This window comes from Cynocephalus volans, chromosome 5, assembly GCF_027409185.1.
Source record: "Cynocephalus volans isolate mCynVol1 chromosome 5, mCynVol1.pri, whole genome shotgun sequence".
Classification (NCBI taxonomy): domain Eukaryota; kingdom Metazoa; phylum Chordata; class Mammalia; order Dermoptera; family Cynocephalidae; genus Cynocephalus; species Cynocephalus volans.
In genome coordinates, this window is record NC_084464.1 from 26,880,860 (window position 1) to 26,903,047 (window position 22,188).

The following is a 22,188-nucleotide window of genomic DNA, read 5'->3' on the forward strand; positions in this document are numbered from 1 at the left end:
GCCCTGAAACTGGAAGGAAAGCATGCCTCTGAGTTTTGTCAGGAATCCTTAACAAACCTGACCTCTTTATGCCATAGCAGAGGCCTTTAGACACTCATTCTTAGCCTATTTACTCTTATTTTACGTATACTGTTAAACATATTAGCTGCTCCACCAGTCTCATCAGATTAGAAACAGCAAGTTAGAAGGGAGGAGAAAAGAGAAACTAATGCATAAGGGAAGGTAAGAAAGGTGTGTAATGGTACAATTGCCACTGGGCAATATAACTTAGAGGGAAAGATTAAGATGCCAATTTCTCTTGCTTACGTGTTTTATTGTGTACAAATCCTACCTAAAAGAGAAATTTCTTTTCATTTGTAGATTCCATATATCTTTTATTTTGTAGATATTTTCCCTATACAGTACTTTTGGTAATTTTTCTATCCTTTTGTCGAATTTCTGCTTCATGAACAATTATCCATATATTGGATCACTTTTATTTTCCATTATCTATTCTGTTCTTTTTAATGACTTTGTTCTTTTTGATTTTTATTATCCTGCGTTCACTTTGTTCATCTCAAGTTTTTCCTCTTTGGTAATAACTTAATTGTTTGCTATACCAATTCTGTTCCTTACTGATAAGCAGTCCTGCCTCTGATATTTGCAGAGATTAGAGAAAGAGAACAAATGGAGGTCATTGCCCACATATCTAAATTTAGAAGGTATAAATCAAGCTAAGAAATTGTTAAATTAAAAAATGTGTTCTATTCTCCATTGATAAATACACTTTCATACTTGCAAAATAGAAAATATGTGTAAAAGCTATGGTTTCTACATGACTGAAATTTGCCAAAATATTAAAGATGATGAATATAAATAATTATAATTAGGCAATCTGGGTGTTCTGGTCATGGGCCAGTAATGTTTAGATGTGTATTAAAATAAAGGCTTCATACATTTTTATCTATTCCATAAAATTAATTTTTTTCCTTCATTTCAGCAAAATCACTAATTGTGTTGATAGAATGAAAATTTTCACATCATTTGTTTTTTTCGGATGGGAAAGATCTAGAGATTTTTAAAAAATTGAACAAAATTTAAATAATTTACTTTAAAAATATAAATTAAAGTAAATGTAAAAATTAAAAAATTTAAATTGTTTTAATGATTTTTGTATTTTCCTTCTCTAACATTGAAATTTCTTTATTAAAAGACAAAATAGGCCGGTTAGCTCAGTTGGTTAAAGTGTGATGCTGATAACACCAAGGTCCAGGGTTAAATCCCTGTACCAGCCAGCTGACAAAAAAAAAAAAGAAAAATTATTTAAAGTTGACTTTTTATTTAATATTTAAAAAAATTAATCAATCATAGTAAATATTTTATATTGAAAAACTACTTAGTAGTTCAATGTCCACATAGTTACCAATGAAAGAATTGGAACCATGCTTCCCATATGTTATGTCTCATCTGTGTGTATGTGCACATTTAAGAAAAATATGTAATATGAGTTGTTTAATATTGCAAAATGTTCCTCAGATGCCATGCATAACAGCTTTGAACAATGCCTGGTCTACTGGGAAATAGTACTTTGTTAGGCAAGAATCTATTGGATTCATTATTGGATTCATGCTGAGACTACATATTTGACAAGTTAATGAATTGGTCTTTTGTTTCTCTAAATACTTTAGCTCAAATCCTTATTCTCCCCAGCAGTGTCCATTTCTGATGGTGGCAGAGGCACAAAAGCTTTCAACCACTTGTAATTCTTGAACACATTTGAAGAACCCTTTCCTTGAGGTCTGGGGAGTGTTAAGTACAGGAGCAGAGTTTGGGGTTATGGGTTTCTCTGTGCCAGTGCAGAGCACTTAGACATGCCCAGGTGTCCTATAATAAATTTGCCTTCTTGGTCTTTGTGAAATCCCCGGTCCTCTAAAGAGCAGGGACTGGTCAGGGGTCTCTGTATGTACGGATATATAAGAAACAGAATTTATTAGTTACAGTCAGTATTCTTTTGATCTTTAATCTGTTTACTTGGAATTGTAGGTTTCTCTTTTCCTGTCATTGCTTTGTACTTCATCTTGTTGTCAAGTTCTTATTTTATAGAACTCATATTTTTATTGAGTTGTTTCATAGAGAAGCCATTATAGAGAAATTCTTTCTCTTCTTTGAGTTATATTTTCTTCAACACTGGGTTCTATACCTTTTTTTCTTAATATTCTGTTTGTTCCCCTCTCCTCCTTTAAAAAAAATAATACATTTTTATAATACAGACAGTATTTTTTCATCTTCTTAAATGCGTAATGTAGGCAGCTCTGTTAGTACTTTCAGTGTTCTTGGGCGTGAGTGATTTCTCCTTGAATTCTTTCTCATTTTCATGCAAGACCCATTTGTCTTGCCTCTGACCTGCAGCTTGAGGGTGTGGTTCTTGTTCTGTGTTCGCTTTTCTGTCGGCTGAAGCCAGGCATTGGTTGGGGAGAGCTAGCCAGAATTGCCTACAGCCTTTCTTAGAGAGACTGGGCTCTGATCTTTTTTCGAGGTTTGGTTGAATATCTCGTATCAGACTTTGCTTCACCAAGATGGGCTGGACAGGGAGGGGAACGTGATGAAGGAGTAATTGTATTTTCATTGGAAGGACCGATTTCCCTGGAGCGTGTATATTTCTGTTGAGAGAGTCAAAGCTGGCTGGCTGCTCAATCCCGCATTTCACCTGTCTTTCCCCCACCAACAGCAGAAAAATAAAACTTGTAGTCTTGCGTCAGTAGCCAATATGGTTTGAAATGGAAGAGATTGGACTCAGGGAGACCAAGAGGCAATGCTTATGGTGATGCAGGTGACAAATGAATTAGGTGAAAACATTGTGTATGGAGGGAAAATGATAAACTCTTATCATTTGGAGGTGAAAAATGGCCCAAACCTATGGTGACAGAAGAGACATAGATAACAAAAGATTGGGAATAGATAACATTTATTTAACCTTGGGGACTGAAAGATTGATAATGCTGTCTGCTGCATGCTGAAACCGTATTGATTTTTCCAAATGTGCAGAAAGAGGTGACCTCAGTTTGGGCATCATACAATTCCTTCAAAAGTGACAAAGGAAGCAAATAATACCATATATATTGTATAATCTCAATCAACTATATTTATATATATATATACGTATTTAAATCTAGAAATATTTAAAATTTTTTGTAACGGGTATTTCTGAAAGGTGATTTATAGATTAATTGAATTTTTTTCTTTGTACTTTTCTGTATTTTTCAACTTTTCTACAAATGAATATAGAATAATATAGAAAAGAGTTGGAAAAAAGGGAGAACAAGTTTTATAATAGAGAAAAAGTTGTAAAAAGGGGAGACATCAAAGTTTATAGTACTATATTATAGGCCTATTGCCATGAAAAATTGTTAAACAGATTTAAACAAAACAAAACAAAACCTTGAAGAGGTAAGGTTTAGTGCTATCGAGCACTTCAAATGTGGCAAGTCCAAATTGAGGTGATCTATAAGTGTAAAACACAAAATGAATTTCAAAGACTTACAGCAAAAAAAGAATATATTTATAAGTATAAAAGAATATCTCAGGCATTTTTAAACACTGGTTACATGTTAAGATGATAATTTTGGACATAAATATTAGGTTAAATAAATTATATTATTAAAACTAATTGTATGTATTTCTTTTTAACTCTTAAAATGTGCCTACCAGAAAACTTAAAATATATAATACATGGTTCGCATTTGTGGATATTTCTATTGAACAGTGCTGGTCTAGAATATCATCCAATTTTTAATAAACGAGTGACTTCAAGTGTTCTGCCTTTCCGGTAGCACTCTCTTTTGAAGTATCCGATAAAAAGGCTTTATTGACAATCCTCAATATTAAGGACATCTGTAGTTTCTCTTCCTGCTCCTCCCAAGGTTCTACTGGCTTTGGTGTATTTGAAAAAAATACAGAAATCAATCCACAGCATAGGTGAGTTCACTACTGGAACCTGTCACCTCATCCTGGGACCTCTATTCATTTTGTTGGTGTCACTAACGGTGGATTTCTGAAAGTACGGTGGTTTTTCATTCTTTCTCCAAAATAATCTTAACACGAGGCTTTTTTTTTTTTTTTTTTTTTTTTTCTCCTGGTGGCTGGCTGGTAAGGGGATCCGAACCCTTGACCTTGGTGTTATAACACTGCGCTCTATCCAACTGAGTTAACCAGCCAGCAACATTGACAGATGTTTTTGCAGTTTCAGAAGATAATTAAAGCATAAGTGGAAGACTAGTTCAGATTATATATCACTCGTCGCTGTCCCTACTTAGACGTTTTCCTGCCATTCTCCTCTAGGGGGAATCCTTCACTCCTTCAGGAGGCCCGGCCCTGCTGCGTGGCTGTACCCCTCCTCCTTTCAGAGTCTAATTCCTTCCTCGTGGCACCAGCTGACAACTCCAAAATTGCTTGAGACTTTATCGTGTAGAGCATTTTGCCAGAACATTTTCCATACAGCTTCTGCCTAGGCCACCTTGCATTTCAAAGCCGGATAGTTCTCTTTGGTGTTTTCCAAAAGGCTAACCTGCTCAAATTTCCATGAGCTCTTTAATATAACACCATGGCATCTGGGTACGCTAGTCTTGCTCATGGACCGGTGGCACGTCTCATTATGAGCCAAGCTCAGTTGTACTGACAGTACTCAAGTGACCAAAAAGGCTTTAGGTGTGGAATGTTGTCTGCCTACCAAAAATTAAGATCGAATGGCTGGCATTATTTGCAGAACAATACAGTGGTTAAAAACATGGACACCCACTCTTACTAGATGACCTGAGGTGAGTTTTTGTCTCTCTCACACTGAATTATCCCATTCTTAAAGGGAACTCTGACATGATAAGTCGAACTGTGTCTTTTAGATGAAGATTAAAATGAGACTATAAATCATCAAAACCTACTGCTGTGCTTGATCTGTAGTATATACTTATAGTGGATTGAATTATGTCCCCCCAAACCTCCCCGAAGCTTGAGTTATGTCCCCCAAGTTTTACATATTAGGGACTCAGCTCCCACGGTGACTGTTAAGAGGGTGGGAAACCCTATTATGGTAATTGTAAAGTGGGGCCTTGAAGAGGTCATTGGGTTGTAGGACTGTGCAGGAGTGAATGGATTAAAAGTGGTGGTCTGGGGTGTGGTTCTGAGGGCTTTAAAAGAAGAGGAGAGTCTGTCTTTCTCTGTCTTGCTCTCTCTGCTTCCACCATCTTGCAATGTGAGATCCCTGGGTCACTGTCGCCACCACCAGATGGACTTTGGACTTCCCAGCCTAAGAAACTGTAAGCAGTAGATTTCATTTTTCTTTATTTATCACCCAGTTCAATGTATTGTGTTATAAGCAACAAAAATGGACTAATACAGTACTCAATAAATAGTATCTGTTTTTGTTATTTATATTGTATATGAACTCAAGGAATCCTAGGTAATAAGAGATTTATACCTCCATAGGGTGGTGTGTCTTTTAGACATGCAAAGAACAGAAAACTTGACCTACGGTAGCTCAAATAATGAGGGTTTTATTTAATTTTACAGAACACGATTGAAAGCTGGCAATGTATGCAGTTGTCATTCTCAGGCTTGTTGGTTTCATGGTCACAAGATGGCTGCACCACTGTAGCATCACAACCACATCCCAGGCTGCACGAAAAGAGAAAGGTAAAGGGGCCAACAACTTTCTCATACTGAGGATCTGCCTTTTATTTCAGGGGGAAATGGTTTCCCCAGGGCTTTCTGCTCATATCTCCTCGGCCAGAAGTGTGTCACATAGCCAGCCCTAGCTGTAAGGAAGGCTCGAAAGTCAAGTGTTTAGCTTCTCTACATCAACAGAAAAAAGCAAGGAAAAAGTAGAGAAATGGGTATTGATCCAACTTATGTAATCAAGGAGGTAGTATAATTTGGAGGGCAGAGATGGCCAACTTCTAAGGAGGTAGCATTATGGCCCCACCCCAGTGACCTAGAAAAACTAGAGCTGCAGCTTATGGGAACATGCATAAGTGTTTTACTTCCAGCCAGGCACCTGGGTGAGGAGAAGGCATTCAGGCCCTTTTTACTTTTCACTAACACTTATTAAGAAACTGTCATGTACCTGGGATGACACAGTTGAATAATATTGATCTAGTCATTGTCTTCAATGGTAGAGGGATGTAGGCTTGCCAAACTGTATGATATTACCTCCATAGAGATATGCAAGTGATGCTGTGGGGAAAACACAGAAAAGGGAGTATTTGGCTCAGATTGAGAAATCAGGGAAGGCTGCCCAAAGGAGGTGACACTGGAGCTATGTTTTGGAAGTTGACAAAGATTTAGAAAGGTAAGCAAGGAGGTGGAAAGGTATTACAGGTAGAGAAAACATGTGCAAAGGCCCAGAGGTAAGGAGCCCATACAGGAGTTCATTAGGACTGAGCTTAGGGTCTATGTTGGGGCCTAATGAGAAACAGGACTAGAGAGAAAGGCAGGGGCAGGCTTAAGAGAGCCTTGAGTGCCTAACTAAAATTCATATGGAGCCATTGCGGGAGGTCAAGGCAGGGAGTAATATGATTAACATACATTTAAAAATGCTTTAGCAGGCAATGTAGAGGATAGAGTAGGGGAACGGAGGCTGAGATCAGAGGCAGAATAATCAGAAGGTAATTAGAAGAATCAGGGAGAAACGGTGAGAGTCTGAACCAACATGGTGTTGGAGGTCATCAAGAGGAGATTTGGGAGATGGTGAGGAGGTAAAAACAATAGGACTTGATAATTGATTGTATCTATCTGTTAAAGAGAATTCTGGGAAGACCCAATGTTTCTGGCTTGAGCAGCTCGGTGATGGGGAGCCTCATGATGATAAAAGAAGTAATCAGGAGGAGCAAGGTGATTTTTCAGGAAAGGTGGATGGGTTTGGCTTTGGATGAGTTGAGTTTGAGGTGCTTGCAGAACACTTACATGACTGTGTCTGGTGGGCATTTTGGAGATACAGGTCAGGAGAGTGTCTGGACAGGAGACACTGGTTGATCATCTGGGATCAGATGATGGCTGAAGTCTCTGAAGTGGGTGTGCACACCACACATGTATCTGAGCCACCACAGTCCCAAGGCTGTATCCAGTCCTACTTCCTGAAGTGTTTCTCCTATGTTTTCTTTAAGAAGTTTTATTGTTTCAGGTTGTATATTTAATTCTTTAATCCATTTTGAGTTGAGTTTAGTGTATGGTGAAAGGTATGGGTCTAGTTTCATTCTCCTGCATATTGATATCCAGTTCTCCCAGCACCATTTGCTAAAGAGGCAGTCCCTTCCCCAGTGTATAGGCTTCATGCCTTTGTCAAAGATCAGATGGCTGTAGGTGTGTGGGTTGATTTCTGGATTCTCTATTCTATTCCATTGATCAGTGTGTCTCTTTTTTATGCCAGTACCATACTGTTTTGGTTATTATACCTCTGTAGTATATTTTAAAGTCAGGTAGTATTATGCCTCCAGCTTTATTTTTTTTGCTCAGCGTTGCTTTGGCTATGAGTGGTCTTTTGTTATTCCATATAAATGTCTGGATAGTTCTTTCCATTTCTGAGAAAAATGTCCTTGGAATTTTGATGGGGATTGCATTGAATTTGTATATCACTTTGGGTAGTATGGACATTTTCACTATGTTGATTCTTCCACTCCAGGAGCATGGGATATCTTTCCATCTTCTTGTATCCTCTCTAATTTCTTTCAGCAGTGGTTCATAGTTCTCATTATCGAGATTTTTCACATCCTTGGTTACCTCAATTCCTAAGTATTTTATTTTTTACTACTATTTTATTACTCTTTGTGTAGTACTTTCCCACATTCTAAGAGGGCTGGCTTGTGTGACTAACAGCATACGGCAGAAGTGATGGTATGTTGCTTGGATCATTTATTCTGGGGAAAGCCAGCTGCCATGTTGTAAGCAGCCCCATGGAGAGGCCCAAATAATGAGGAACTGAGGCCTCCTGCCAACAGCCCTACATGTGTGCGCCATTTTGAAAGCAGATCATCAAGCCCTAGTCAAGCCTTCAGATGACTGCAGCCCTGGCCAATATCTGACTGCAACCTGGGGAGAGACCCTGAGCCAAAACCACCCAGATAATATAATCCCTGATTCCTGCCACTCAAACACTATGTGAGATAATTAATATTTATTGTTTTAAGCCACTAAATTTTGGGATAATTCATTTTACAACTATAGATAATTAATAAAATAGGAAATAATTTGTATAAAATAATTATATGTCTTGTTTTTATGGAAATGAAATTCATTATGACTATTTCAATGGTTACTTGCTTTAATATTTTATTTTCTATGGAAGTAATCCTAGACTTCACAACTTTATATTTGACATTGTAGACCTTAAGTAGGTTTTAATTAAATTTTAACTTTGAGAAGCTATATTCTCTAGTGGGGAGAAATAATTTAATAGCTCAGTGTCTTATATTAGAATTCATAACATTTTAAAGTAATATATAGTAACAAGCTGCTGAATTTTAATACTGGTTAAAATTTTGTATTTATGACAATTTCATAACTAAAATAAATGATTCCATAAAATAATTAGCCTATCATTACTTACTAATTTCTAATTTATTTCCATATAATAGTTACTTCTGTGAATTATTCATGGTAAATAAATAACTATTGGCTAATCCATCATGATTATGGATTTAAAATGTGAACTCAGCAATGTCATTCTGATACAATATAATGACCAATGATATGAATTAGAATATAAAATACCAAATGTAACCAGTATACTAATATCAAGAATGGATGTTATTAATTTTAAGATAATAACTGATTATCCCATCACTCATGAAAGGAGAAACTCATTTAGAAACTCAGGTTATTTTAGATACTGCTAGATCAACAAGGTCTTGCTCCTTAACAAGTAAAAGTGGCATCGTTTATATATACCCTGTTAGAACAAGATACTTTACTTTCATTTGCCGGAAAATTTTTAAACTGAATGTACAAAGCCCCATATTTGGAGGAAAAAGTGCGTGCGTGCACACACACACACACACACACACACACACACACACAAAATCAAAGGAATAAGGATGTCTCTGATGTGAACAGTGTGTGGTGATCTCAAGAAGTACACAATCTAAATGCAGGCACATGGCGGCCCTGAGTGTGCAGACTGAGGAAAGGTGGAAGACCAGGACCCACTGCCTTTTAATCTGAGGGAACAATGGGACATTGACAGAGTCCTCCTGAGTTGGAGGTGTGAGCATAACTCTGGGGGTTATTTTCCTTCCCTCCCTAAGCCAAAGTTAGAAAAACCTGTTAGGCTTGCTTTAACCAAACTCTTTAAAGGGACGACTTGACTGGCTATAGTAAAAGAACACTGTAGTGTAGACATCTGTGAGACTCTGGGTGCACCTAATAAGAAACAGTGCTTTGAGGAGCCCAGTCGAACATTTTGGGGGCAACTGGCTTCATGTCATCTGCAGGGCTTGCAGCAGGCTTGCAGAAGTACCATGTACTGGCCCACCCTATGGGGAACAGCAAGGAAGGGTGCTAGTGGTTAAGGCAAGGTGCACACTGATCTCAACCACTGGGAGACGCTTGCGTAGGTAGGCAAGAGCATCCACTGGGGCCCTGATATAGCCCTGCCAAATGAGTTATTTAGGAAAGCAGCTTCTGGGGATGAGTTGGAAGGTGAAGAGGAGAAGGAGCTCTTCTGATGTACAAGGGATAGGCCTTCCCCTCTCCTTTTTGTCTTTTTTCCTTGGGGTATTTCCTTGAAAGGAAATCCCCTGGAAAATGGAAACTTAGGGTGCAGACCAAAGTGGAAACATCTTTTCCCAGAAGAAGTTTATCAGGGCTAAAAGACATTCAGGAGGTGGTTTTCTATGTGTGAGGGTTTGTGACTGGAGACTTCAGGGCTTGGCATGGAACAGCTTGGCAGCACACACCCTCTCAGAAGGAGTGAGCCTGTGGGACTGGTTCCCATTTGCAGAGGGCAGTTCTAGAAAGAATGGCACGGGAGGACCTCCTGGTCTAGAGAGGGCATGCAATAACAGGATGGCTGAGTTAATTAGCAACATGCAATACCTGAGGGGAGTTGGATGGAGGCTTGTGATTGGTCTAAGATTGACTGGAACACTTTGAGGTCCCTTTCGCCATTCTCCTTACATATTTCAACCTTGGTGTGTTAGTTGTATGACAAAACTCAAGGGATTCATGGGTTTAGAGTTAGGCTTAATTGTGGTTCGGAAGGTAGCCTTCCACACGGTGATTCAGGAAGCCTGGCTGGTTCCATCTAGTAGGTGATTGGTCCATAACATGCGTGGGAAATGCACCCCTCATATATTAAGCCACTGAGATTTGGGGGGTATTTGTACATGTGTTAGCCTACCCGGACTAATACACTGCTGCACAACTCCAGGGGGAGCCTCACATAACAGTTGTCAATGGTGGCCCTCTAGAGTGGCACAGTACATAGCCTGCATGGTGGCACAGTGGCCCTACTTGCCTCTCCAAAAGAGAAGCCAGAAACTCACTTTACCCGTATCCCTTGCAGTTAGATATGTGACCTAACCTCTGCCCTGTAGACATCCATGTGCCAGAGTGAGACAGCTTGGGAAGTGAGCAATGTGAGGGGCAAGCACCATTTTTCTAGTAATGATAGTGGTGGAAGCATTTAGTTCAGGGGCAGCAGTAACAACAGCTTTGACATCTAATGCACAGTTCCAGGTGTGTGATTGGCAGGTCTTTGTTGGAGTCATACATTCATAAGATTTTGAGCATTGTTCCTGGCTGTGTAGCCTCCAAGCCCAACTCTGATCCTTTTACAAATTCTGTGACCTACTTAAGAGTCTGTATTAATTAATTTCCTGCTTAACTAGCTAAACTGGTATACTACTTAGGGTATATGTTCAGCTTCTAAAACAGAAGCCCCACAGACAAATTGAAATTTTTTTCTCTCTCGTGTAATAGTTTAGTGTTGACTTGGTGGATCCTTGGTGTTGACAGACCTGTTGACTTACCATTCCAAAGCTGTTGCCATTATTTGACAACACAGTTCACCAACATTCTGGCATTCTACCCAGTCAGAAAAAAGAGAAGAGGAGGGTGTGCCTCTTCCCTTTAAGGACATGACCTGGAAGTTGAACACATCACTTCCCCTTACATCCCATTGGCCAGAACCTAGTTATATGGCCAAACCTAGCTGCAAGAGAGTCTGGAAATACAGTCATTTTGAGTAGCCATAGCCCAGATAACATCTGGGGTTTTTTTTACTATGGGACAGAAAGGGAGAGTGGATGCTGGAAGGAAACTAATACTCATAGTTTCTGTCATAAAGTGTGTTCCATTGTTTGCAGCTGAAAACCGTTACCAATTAAAGACCATCTGGAGATTTTGTGAAATTATAGAACTCATTTAAGCTCCTGGACTTATTTTTTTTTATATTTTTATTATTATTTTTAATGGTCTGTAATAATCAGAGAAGAAGCAGTTCAAATCAAAATAATGCATTTAGGATTATTAGTTTAGTTAGTCTTATTTTCAATCACCCTACATATTCTGTCTTATTAATTTTCTTGAATTGCAGCTCTGATGATCTTACCACCTTCAATTTTGCAAGTCTTTGTTGGGTTTTCAATCCTTTCAGAAATAGCATATGCAAAGGATCTGGGGTAAGGAAGACCATGAAAACAGTGGGTAATGGCCAATAATTTGGCATGACTGTGGCATATGGTGGAGTGGGATACTCATTGGTGAAAGGTGAAGCTAGAGAAGGAGCAGGACCTACATGTGACAATAAGAAGTTTGAGCTTTATCATGGTGACATGGAGAACCACTGAAGTATTTTCAGCAAAGGCAAGATATGATCAGTTTGCATTTTAGAAAGGCCATTGTATTTGCTTTGGTCTAGCTTCTTGCAAGAATAGAAGCTGATTCTGGTTGATTAGGCAGAAAAAGACTTAATTAAAATAATATTGGATCACAGAATTACTAAGAGTCTGGTTTGAAGCTCGGCTTCCATGAAATGTCCTAAACCACAAAGCAGAACAGGCTTGATGAGGAAACTGTCTTTCTCAGTCACTGGCATCACTGAACCCTAGCTGCTACAGTTTGCACTGCTGCCAGCAAGTCAACACCACTGAAACTTCTACAGAGTCTAGTACTGAAGGTGTTTCTGCACTCCAGGAATCCAAGTTTGCAAACACTGCTTTTCCTGAAGGCTGGACACATTTGCCACCAGCAAGGAGATTCTACATGGTGCCCATGTCCTTCAGCTGTCTACTGCTGAATCAGATTATCACTTAGGTATCTGACTGGTGGAGCTGAGATTGCAATGTGCCTGCAAAAAAGCCTGGGAAGCAAGTTTTCTGTGCTAATGCCCCAGATATCAAAAGGATGTTCCAAAGTTACTGCCAGCCAGAAAACATGATAAACATCCACATCAGTACCTTTTTCAGATGGTGTTGCTTCCTGGAAATACATTGTCTGGACCCAGACGTTTATCTTGAACTTAGGCAAGAGGGAGAAGGTAGCAATTCTTTTTGCCAAGCACAAGTAGGACTTGTCTTTCCAGTTCTACATTTTAAATAATAGTCATGTTTTAACCTAATTTTATTGCCAGGCATTATGACAAATACTTTTATTATACCGCTCCTTAACTCTTTGTATATCACCTCCCACCTTTATATAGATGATCAAACTGAGACTCAAAAAGTTTAAATGGTTAAGAAGTCAGAAAACTTGGAAGTGATGGAACCAGGATTCTAACCCAAGTTTCCTGACTCTAAGATTTTTCCCATTATACTACATTACATATAAAACCCTGAAATTTTCTAAAATTAGAAAAAAGTTTTAATAAGTTGTATCAACTTATTTATTTATTTATTGCTGGTAGTTGGGAACTTGTGTATTTGGCTTGTAAGGACACAATGTCTTTCTTTTTGAGTGAATGAGCATGTGGGACCTCATACTCATTCCATGAGTTCTTCTTAGTTATTCGAGGGTTCCTAGAAACTTCTAGGTACCCTCTTTTCTTAGAGAACATATAAACCCACGCAGTGTCCCTAGAGCTGACTAAGAATTAACTCATATGGTTGCTGTGGATAATGGGCATAACTCATTTCTTATTATGCCATTAGTGCCATTTTGCTATATTGTTTCAAAGACCATGTATTGTGAAAATGAGTAGTCATTGCACTCCTACAGCTACATGTTACCTGCCTCACAATGACCTGAGACATGTGCAATAAGTCATCTCATCCATTACCAGGCCCAGGAGGGACCCAGCACAGCTGGCTTGCCAGGGCACACCTTACCCACACTCCCACCTCCTTCTTTCCTTGACTCATCAACTCCTCTACTGCTGGTCCGGGCTCAAAACAAGGAAGCTGTTCCCTGTTTGTCTACCCAGCACTGTCCTTTTTACTGCTACTTTCTCCAGGTAAGAATAAAGGTATCTGCCAGGTATAAAGGTGACTGTGTAGTGGGATAGATGTGGCTTCAGGAGAATGACATCTAGAACCCCGCTGATTGCAGCATTTTGGTCTATGGGGAGCTTGGCTAGCCCTTATATAACCTGCTGGGTCTACACATGTGCAGGAACAAAGCATGCCTAAACCGCTAACCTTTGAAAGCTCTGCTTGCTAGGCTGGCCCCTGGCTGGTATGTGGGAACTTAGGTTTTGGGAGGGTTTCCAACATTAACTGATAAGAGTGGAGCCATGTGCCTGAGCTGTTTGTACATACAATATGATTTATGCTGAACACCTGCTTTCCTTCTGAGGGTCTGGAAGTTTGGTATGTGCCAAGCAGAGGCTACCTACATGACTGGCCCCCAATAAAAACCCTGAGTAGAGTAATGAGCTTGTAAGATCCATGCACCATGCACAAATCCTACAGACTGGGACGGCTCACTTCACAAAGACCATGAGACTGAGACCAATGCAATCAAGCAAGCAGGACTTTATTCCAGCATGCTGGGGTCACCTTGTCTCCTGGACAGAAGTGACCCCCAGTTTACAATACAGGCACTTTTTATACAGTTTTTCTGAACAGATCTTTGTGACAGAATGAGTTGTTGGTTATCTGTGGCACCTTTAGATTTATGGGTAGACTTTAGCAGGCTGGTACCCTGATAGATTTGTGGCGCCTCTAGATTTACAGGTGGGCTTTAGCAGGCTGGTACCCCAATAAGGAACAGCACATTTCTCAATCGTTTATCTTCCCTGGGGTCTGGCCAGGTGGCCTTTTGATAAGGAACTAGTCAGTTCCTGGAACTGGGTGGGGGACATTCCCTCCCTTGGAATGTTTAGTATGCTTGGGCCTGACCTTTGTTATGGCCTCTTAGAAGCTGCTTTACTTAGGCATTTGTTACAAATCTGCGTACATTAAAGTTATATTTTTCGGGCCGGCCCGTGGCTCACTTGGGAGAGTGCAGTGCTGATAAAGTTATATTTTTCTACTATTCTACTACAATTTTTCTACGTCCCCTACAAGCCATCTTGGTGGGCAACACTTCATGTCTCTGATCACAACTCATTGCTGGGGAAATTTAGCATATCCTGTGGGATTCTAACAGGAGTGGATTCTTGAAGCTTGCACCTGGTTTTCCTCAGACTTCTCCCCATGCACCTTTTCCCTTTGTTGATTGTGCTTGGAATCATTTTGGTCTAATAAATCATGGCCATGAGAGCATCTGTATGCCAAGTCCTGTGAGTCCTCCTAGTGAATTACCAAAACTGAGTGTGGTTTTGGGGACACACAGGGTGATAAAAACTCATCAACCATATTGTAACATCCACCATACATGCAATGATTTAAAATTCATCTTTCCCATAGAATGCAGGCTCCATGAGGTCAGGGGCTATGTCCTATGTCATCACTATTTTTAGCACCCAATATAATTCCTACCACATAAATAATGACTAACTACCCTTTCTGAAGAATTGACTGACTAAACAGGGTGAGAGGAGCAGGTTCTTAATAGATAAACTGTGAGAAACTGGATGCTGTGGATTTGAGCCCCAATTTGACTTCATTTTAGATCATGTAGATAAGTGACCCAGATTGTGGGAAAATATTTTAGGCTAAATCCAATATCATACATTGTGCAGCTATCCCTGGCATAAACCTAGCTCATTTCCACATTATTGAAATTCCAGGTATTTTCATTCATCTATATTTCCCCCTTGTATTGGGTTGAATAGTATCTTCCCCAAATTCATATCCTCCTGGAGCCTCAGAATGTGATTTTATTTTGAAATAGGGTCATTGCAAATATAATTAGTTAAGATGAGATCAAATTGGATTAGGGTGGGCCCAATCAAATGACTGGTGCCTTTATAAGAAAAGACAAACAGAGGTGCAGGCAGGCACAGGGAGAAGACAATGTGAAGATGGAGTCAGAGATTAGAGAGACCATCCACAAGCCAAGGAGCACCAGGGATTGCCAGCAACCACAAGAAGCTAGGAGAGAGGCATGGAACAGATTCTCTCCCAAAGCCTCTGGAAGGAACCAACACTGCCGAAATCCTGATTTCAGACTTCTAGCCTCCAGAACTGCAAGAAAATTAATTTCTGTGGTTTTAAGCCACTCAGTTTGTGGTATATTACTTCGTTATGGCACCCTTAGCAAACTAATACATCCCTTAAATTCTGAACTTTTTCTATAAAGAAGATACTTAATTTTTTTTTACACTTCTAGGAAACAGGAAGGTATCTCTTAATCACAGTGGTACAAGTTTTACATTTTATCTGTATATTTTTACACAATATTTTTATCTGTAAAGAGAGGCCCTTATTCTTGCATACAAATTCTTATCTCTAAATGAACATGTCTAGATAGTTTTCTTCAGCCAGCTTTGGAGTTAAAAAGAAATTACTATACCAAAACCAATTATCTCATATGAATATATCTGTATGGCTACTTAGAACTTAAACATTCCGGGCTGGCCCCGTGGCTCACTAGGGAGAGTGCGGCACTGGCAGCGCGCTGAGGCCCCAGGTTCGGATCCTATATAGGGATGGCTGGTGTGCTCACTGGCTGAGCGTGGTGCAGACCACACCGAGGATTGCGATCCCCTTACCGGTCAGAAAAAAAGAAAAAAGAAAAAGAACTTAAACATTCCTTGTTTGTATTTCTCCTTTGGAAGAAATGGCACAATACAAATCCAATATGTATATATTCACCAAAGTACAGTATAAGTACTTTCTGTGACGCCATTTGTCAAGGGTAGGAGAAGAATCCCATAAATTCCATAGCAATAAATGGATCGAAATAGTTTCAATCTGTTAAAAATACTCAGGGGCACCTGACCGGCGGTGGGAGAGGGGAGGAGGAAATAAAAGCATATTTACTTTCATCCATTAACAAAGAAAAGTTTACTCAAGTTACTTGGTTAACCAACAAAATTGATCAATCAACAATATTTATTAAGTGCTTACTCTCTGCTTATGACAAGATAATGGTCATCTTTACTGTCATGACATGATTATCAATACTTTTTTTCCCCCCCTATTAAACTTGCTTCACCCAGCTTAGGCTATAGGGCATTCCAAATTCACTGCCTTAGGAAAGAGATATTACAGTAGCAATACAAAGAAAAATAAAAGCCAGTCTTAGCTTTTGAGTTTCAAAATAGACTTTCGTTTAAAATGTATGTTTTCTGGTTAGAATGTGATGTTGCAACACCAGGATCAAGGGTTCAGATCCTCGTACTGGCCAGCTGCAAATAAAATGTATGTTTTATGATTATTCAGGTATGGTGACGACAACAGATGAGGAAAGGACTGCATGGAAAAGACAGGTGGTTGTTCTCACAGATCCCCAGAGAATGGGGCTCGCCACGCCTCTGAGGCACACAGGGAAGCAGCAGGGTCCTCCAGGAGGCAGAAGAAAGGAGAGGAAAAAGTGGACAAGAACTTTTAGTGTGGTTTCCATGGGAAGGAGGGGGTGGGGCAGGATCAGAAGGCTTAGAATAACCTTGCTTGACTAATTTCAGTAAGCTTGGGGTGTAGGGACTGTCCTGAGTTGTCTGGTACCTGGCCCTAGAGTGATTAGCTCAGGGGAATGTTGGTCCTTAGTGTGGAGGAGGTGAGGATGTTGTGGGATGCATAGGTTCTGGATTGGCTAGTTTGCATATAAAAGGCAGGCTCTAGGGTGAGTCATTTGCTATCTCCAGGAGTCAACAAGGCCCCAAGATGTCAAAGCATCAGAATTATAAAAAAATAAAAAGGCACGATTTGTTTAAATTATGGAAATTTCAGATTTTTTCAATGGAAATATTTGAATAGATACAAAAATGGAGAAAATAGTATAATGAACCTCCATTTGCCCATCTTCCAGCTTCAACAATTATCAACAAACCTGTTTTATCTAGTCCCGCCCCACGTGTCATCTTCCTCAGCAGTGGGTGATTGTGAAACAAATCCCAGATGTTTTATCATTTCATATGTAACTATTTCATTATTCTCTGAATGAAAATTTCTCTTATTTAAAAAACCTACACAAAACCTATTATTGTACATTAAAATTAACAATGATCTTTACTACCATCAAATATCCCATCAGATTCAAATTTACTCAGTTGCCTCATAGTATTTTTCAAAGTTTGTTTGTTCAAGTCAGGATACAAATAAGGTCCATACTTTGTACTGGATTGACATATCACTTAAATCTGTTAATCCTAAATTCTCTTCCTTAGGCATGTTACAGTAGCAATCCAAAGAAAAGATGAGGGTGAAGTCTCAGTTGATGAGTTTCACCACAGACTTTTAAATATCACAGCAAAGGTGGGAGTTGAAAGAAAGTGTTTTGAGTCTTAAGCTTTTTAATATCCTGTTTTTTAAGGATTCAAAGAGTAATATTCATACCATAAACAGCAGATATGGAGGAATACTAGTTGAGCCATGTATTTTCTTGCCTCAGAGGAGCTAAAAATATCTGGGAGCTGGGAGGAGGGTCAGAGTAGGAAGGGAGGGCGACTGAGTCAGACAGTGACTGTCCTTGAGCCAGGCTCCAAGCTTGCCCCCACCTGTCTGGGCCATGGCAGCCAGTGGAGGGTGTGTGGAAATAGGATCCCTCAATATGTTTAGGGATCACAGGTGTGGAAATAAACAAAGACCAACCAAATGAGAAGGCTATTTATTCAGAGATTGCAAGGGAGTCAGCCACTGCCATTTGCATTTGGCAGGGACTCCAAGGCAGGTAGGAGAGTGGGAAGCTTTGCAGTGGAAGGTGGGGAGCCCGCAGGTGTGTGCTGCTTGGAGGCGGAGGTGTGGGGAAGCAGGAGACAGCCAGCTAGAAGTGGGGCATCCGAGCAATTGGTTAGGGGGGCATCATATTTGGCTTTCTCTGGTTGCTACTTAGTTGGAAGTGGAGGCAAAAATTAAAGAAGCTGTCAGTTATTAATCAAGTCCTGGCTATTTTGGGCTGATTGTTAAAAGGTTATTGTTTGACTTCCTAGATTATTAGTGGACCTAGTGATCTGACTTCCTATAAGTCTGATTTACAGCTAGCTTGCTTCCTGCGCTCGCCATTGTAGATAAGGGGCTGGTTTCCTGGGCAGGTTGCTGCAGGTCTGGGGTCAGGGTTGTGTTTTTATATATTGCCTGTCTGTATATTCAGTCTCTCAGAGGGCAGAAAGGACACCTATGCTGCCCTTTCCAGGTGGGTCTTGCTGAGTTCACTGCCACCAACAGCTGTGACAGGAATGGAGACAATGGAGGAGAGGACCGAGAAGACTCTCTGAGTGAGTGCCATGGGAAAAGTTCCCCGGTCCCTCTCAGAGCCCAGCAAGGGCTGAGAGAGGGCCTGCTGTCCTGGGAGATCATGTCCTCAAAAGAAACCTGTGTGGTTCTATGACCAGAGGCCGGATGCGAACAAAGGACTTTTTGACTCAGTGCTCAATCTTTGGTCTCTTACCACCTTTTAAAAAGTATCTTTTTTTCTTTCTTTCTTTCCTTCCTTCTTTCCCATTACAAACATTCCACCATTTTAATCTTACAGCAGTCCTATGTATTGACTATGTCTTCTTATTTTCTGGCATTTGGGAACTCGGTCCTGGAGAGATTACCCCTCCTAGGGCTAGCTAGTTCCTAGATAGCAAACGGCTCCCCTGCGAGCATGATAGACAAACCAACCAATCCAGAGCCCACACCCTCATTCATCTCCTACACCAAGTCAATATTCCTCCTGCCCCAAATCACCACAGTGGACAACTAGGGACCACCCCAATAGCCCACAGCCCTCTGAAATTACTCAAACTAATCAATCCTGAACTTACTCAGCATATGTACCCTGCCTTGCCCATTCCTTCCCATGGAAACTCTAATAAAGACCCTGGGTCACACTCTCTTCTCTGTCCCTCCTCTGCTTCTTGACCATCCCTGGAGCCTTGCCATGTGGCCCCATGTGGTGCGCCATGCCTCCAGCTTCTGAGGATCTGTGGGTATTAAGTTCTTCCTTCATGACATGTCTATGTGTTTTGCTATACTTGGTTAAAACAAATCCCAAGTACTATCAGAAGATGCTATGGTCTGAATGTCTGTGCCCCCACCCCCCGCCCCATTCATATGTTGAAATCCTATTCCCCAAGGTGATGGTTCTAAAAGCTGGGGCCTTTGGGAGGTGATCAGGTCATGAGGGCGAGCTCTCAAGAGTGGGGATAGTGCCCTTATGAAAGAGGCCCAAAGGAGCTTGTTTGCACCTCGCACCACAGGAGGGCACAGCAGGAGGGGGCCATCTATAAACCAAGAAGCCGGCCCTCGCCAACCCCAAATCGGCTGGAGCCTTGATCTTAGACTTCCAGCCTTCAGAACTGTGAGAAGTAAGTTTCTGTTGTTTATAAGCCACCCAGTTTATGGTGTTTTGTTACAGCAGCTTGAACAGACTAAGACAGGAGGTTTTACTATCCTCATTTAAAGATGAGTAAACCGAAACTAGGAGCAGTCGAGTATTTGCTAAGCTGGTGACTTGTAGAATTGGAATCAAAATCCAGATGCTTCTCCCTTTACCAGGGTGCCTACAGAGGACAGGCTCCACCACGTTTTTTGCAGACGTGGGTGTTTTCCTGAATGTGCAACTTCTCAGAGCTCTGCTGAAGGTCAAGTCCTCTGGGCCCACTGAGAGCCCTGGTTGGGGGGTGGGGGAGCAGGTCACACATCACAAAGCCACCACACATTTCTATCTTCCTAAGTCCTCAGCTTCCTTCCTCTCTATCAAGAAATCTCTGGTCTCTCATCTTCATTTGGTGGAGACTTCCTCTGGGTCCAGGTTTCAGTCCATCCAGTGAACAAACAGTGAGGACCCCTCCTTGGTGCACTGTGTCACAGCACCGTGGAATCTAGAGTGTACGCCCTAGAGATGATATCCGTTCCACGCACTGACATTCTTCCATTTGGACCTAGCCTCTTCAGCACCCATTCCCACACCCCTTCCCTAGGGTTTTGGAGCATCCACAAACCAGGTATTCCTTTTGGTGTGCAGCTAACATTGTCCTGGAATTGTCTTTTTATTTGGCTCCCTAGGGGCATAATGGGATATGAGGGATGAGCAGTTGGGGGGATGGGTGGGACATGAGGACAATCGCCAGATGAATTCCTCAAAAGAGGTCAGCAGAGGGTCACCAGGCAGGGCCCGCCTCATGGGGTGTGGGGGGCAGGGTGAGGGCTGCTTCTCCTGGAGAGGGAGACCCAAAGTTTTTGGAGGTTTAATCAAATTTTCGACATCCACATTTTAAATAGCTTTTCAGTTATTCTGATTTGGAGTGGAGTCATTTTTGGTCAGATCTGATTATTGTTATTTTTAACTTATATCATGGATGAAGAGCTTGTACGGGAAAGCAACAGCCCTGCTATTTTCTTGTTACTCCCTCATGCCAACATCAGAAGTGTTTATTATCTCCATTTTAGGTTTATTCATGAGTGTGTTCATTTGCTAAGGCCTCTGTAACAAAGTGCTGCAAGCTGGATGGCTTAGATAACAGAAATTTGTTGTCTCACAGTTTTAGAGGTTAGAAGTCCGAAATCACAGTGTCAGCAGGGTTGGTTTCTTCTGACTTGTAGGTGTCTATCTTCTCCCTTTGTCATCACATGGTGTCCTCTCTGTGTGTGTCTGTTCTCATCTCCTCTTCTTATAAGGACCCCAGTCATATTGGATTAGGGCCCACTCTAATGACCTCCCTATAACTTGACTACCTCTGTTAAGACCTTATCTTCAAATAAGGTCATAGTTTGAGGTACTGGAGGTTAGGACTTCAACATATAAATTTTGGGGGGACAAATTCAATCCGTAACAATGGATACTCTCTTAAGGCACTTGTGTATTAATTTAGGGAGTGTTCGTTTAGGTAGCATTAGATAGCATAATTCTTAAATTGACCTAACTAGCTCTGGTAAACTGTAATTCATAGCAATTCTTTGGAAATGAATGATAGGGTGAGATGCTACCACAAATCCTCATTGTAGTGGAACTCCCACTTTTCCCTCATGGCCTCTCACCTGCTATATATGGCACATGACTTTATTACCTATGGAACATGTTAGGCAGAGTTGAGCCATATGCTAAATGAGTAAGATTTTATTTCCTATTCTTTAAGGTAAAAATAAATGTTCATTCAAGTTCTAGTATTTTCTTTCAGTTTTGGAGACCACTACTTTATTGAAATGCCTTTCTGGTCCCAATCAAGGGGCCTTTAACTTGAAAGAATAAAGGTACATTTTAGAGAGAATGAAAGAGACCTGGCTATACTTGGTCATTAAAAGAGCTGTCACAGGGTAAGGAAGGATAAAGAAGTTATTCTTTTTCTTGGGGTGGAAGAGTTGTGACTACTGATTTGAAGGAGACCAGGTCAAAGAGTCACTAACAAAGAGCTTCAGCCAGTGTCATGATTGCAAGACGGGCCCCAAATTAAAGAGACTCCCAATTCAAAAGTAACATCCTCCCACAATACCTTACACAGCTCCATGAGTGATGGTTGATGTATATTTGTACATCACCTTGCTAATAATTAAATAGCACTCACTCTTAGATGAAATAAAACATTTACTACATGAACAAACTTTGAAACTTCAAATCTATGATCAACAAAATAAATACATTATTCTGCCAATGGAGCAATTTTTTTTGCTATTATTTGGTGTTAGGAGAATAGCAATTTTTCAATTTCCTTTTTTTGCCTACCTGTTTGAGGTTCTCTGCTGTGAGGTGCTAACTCTG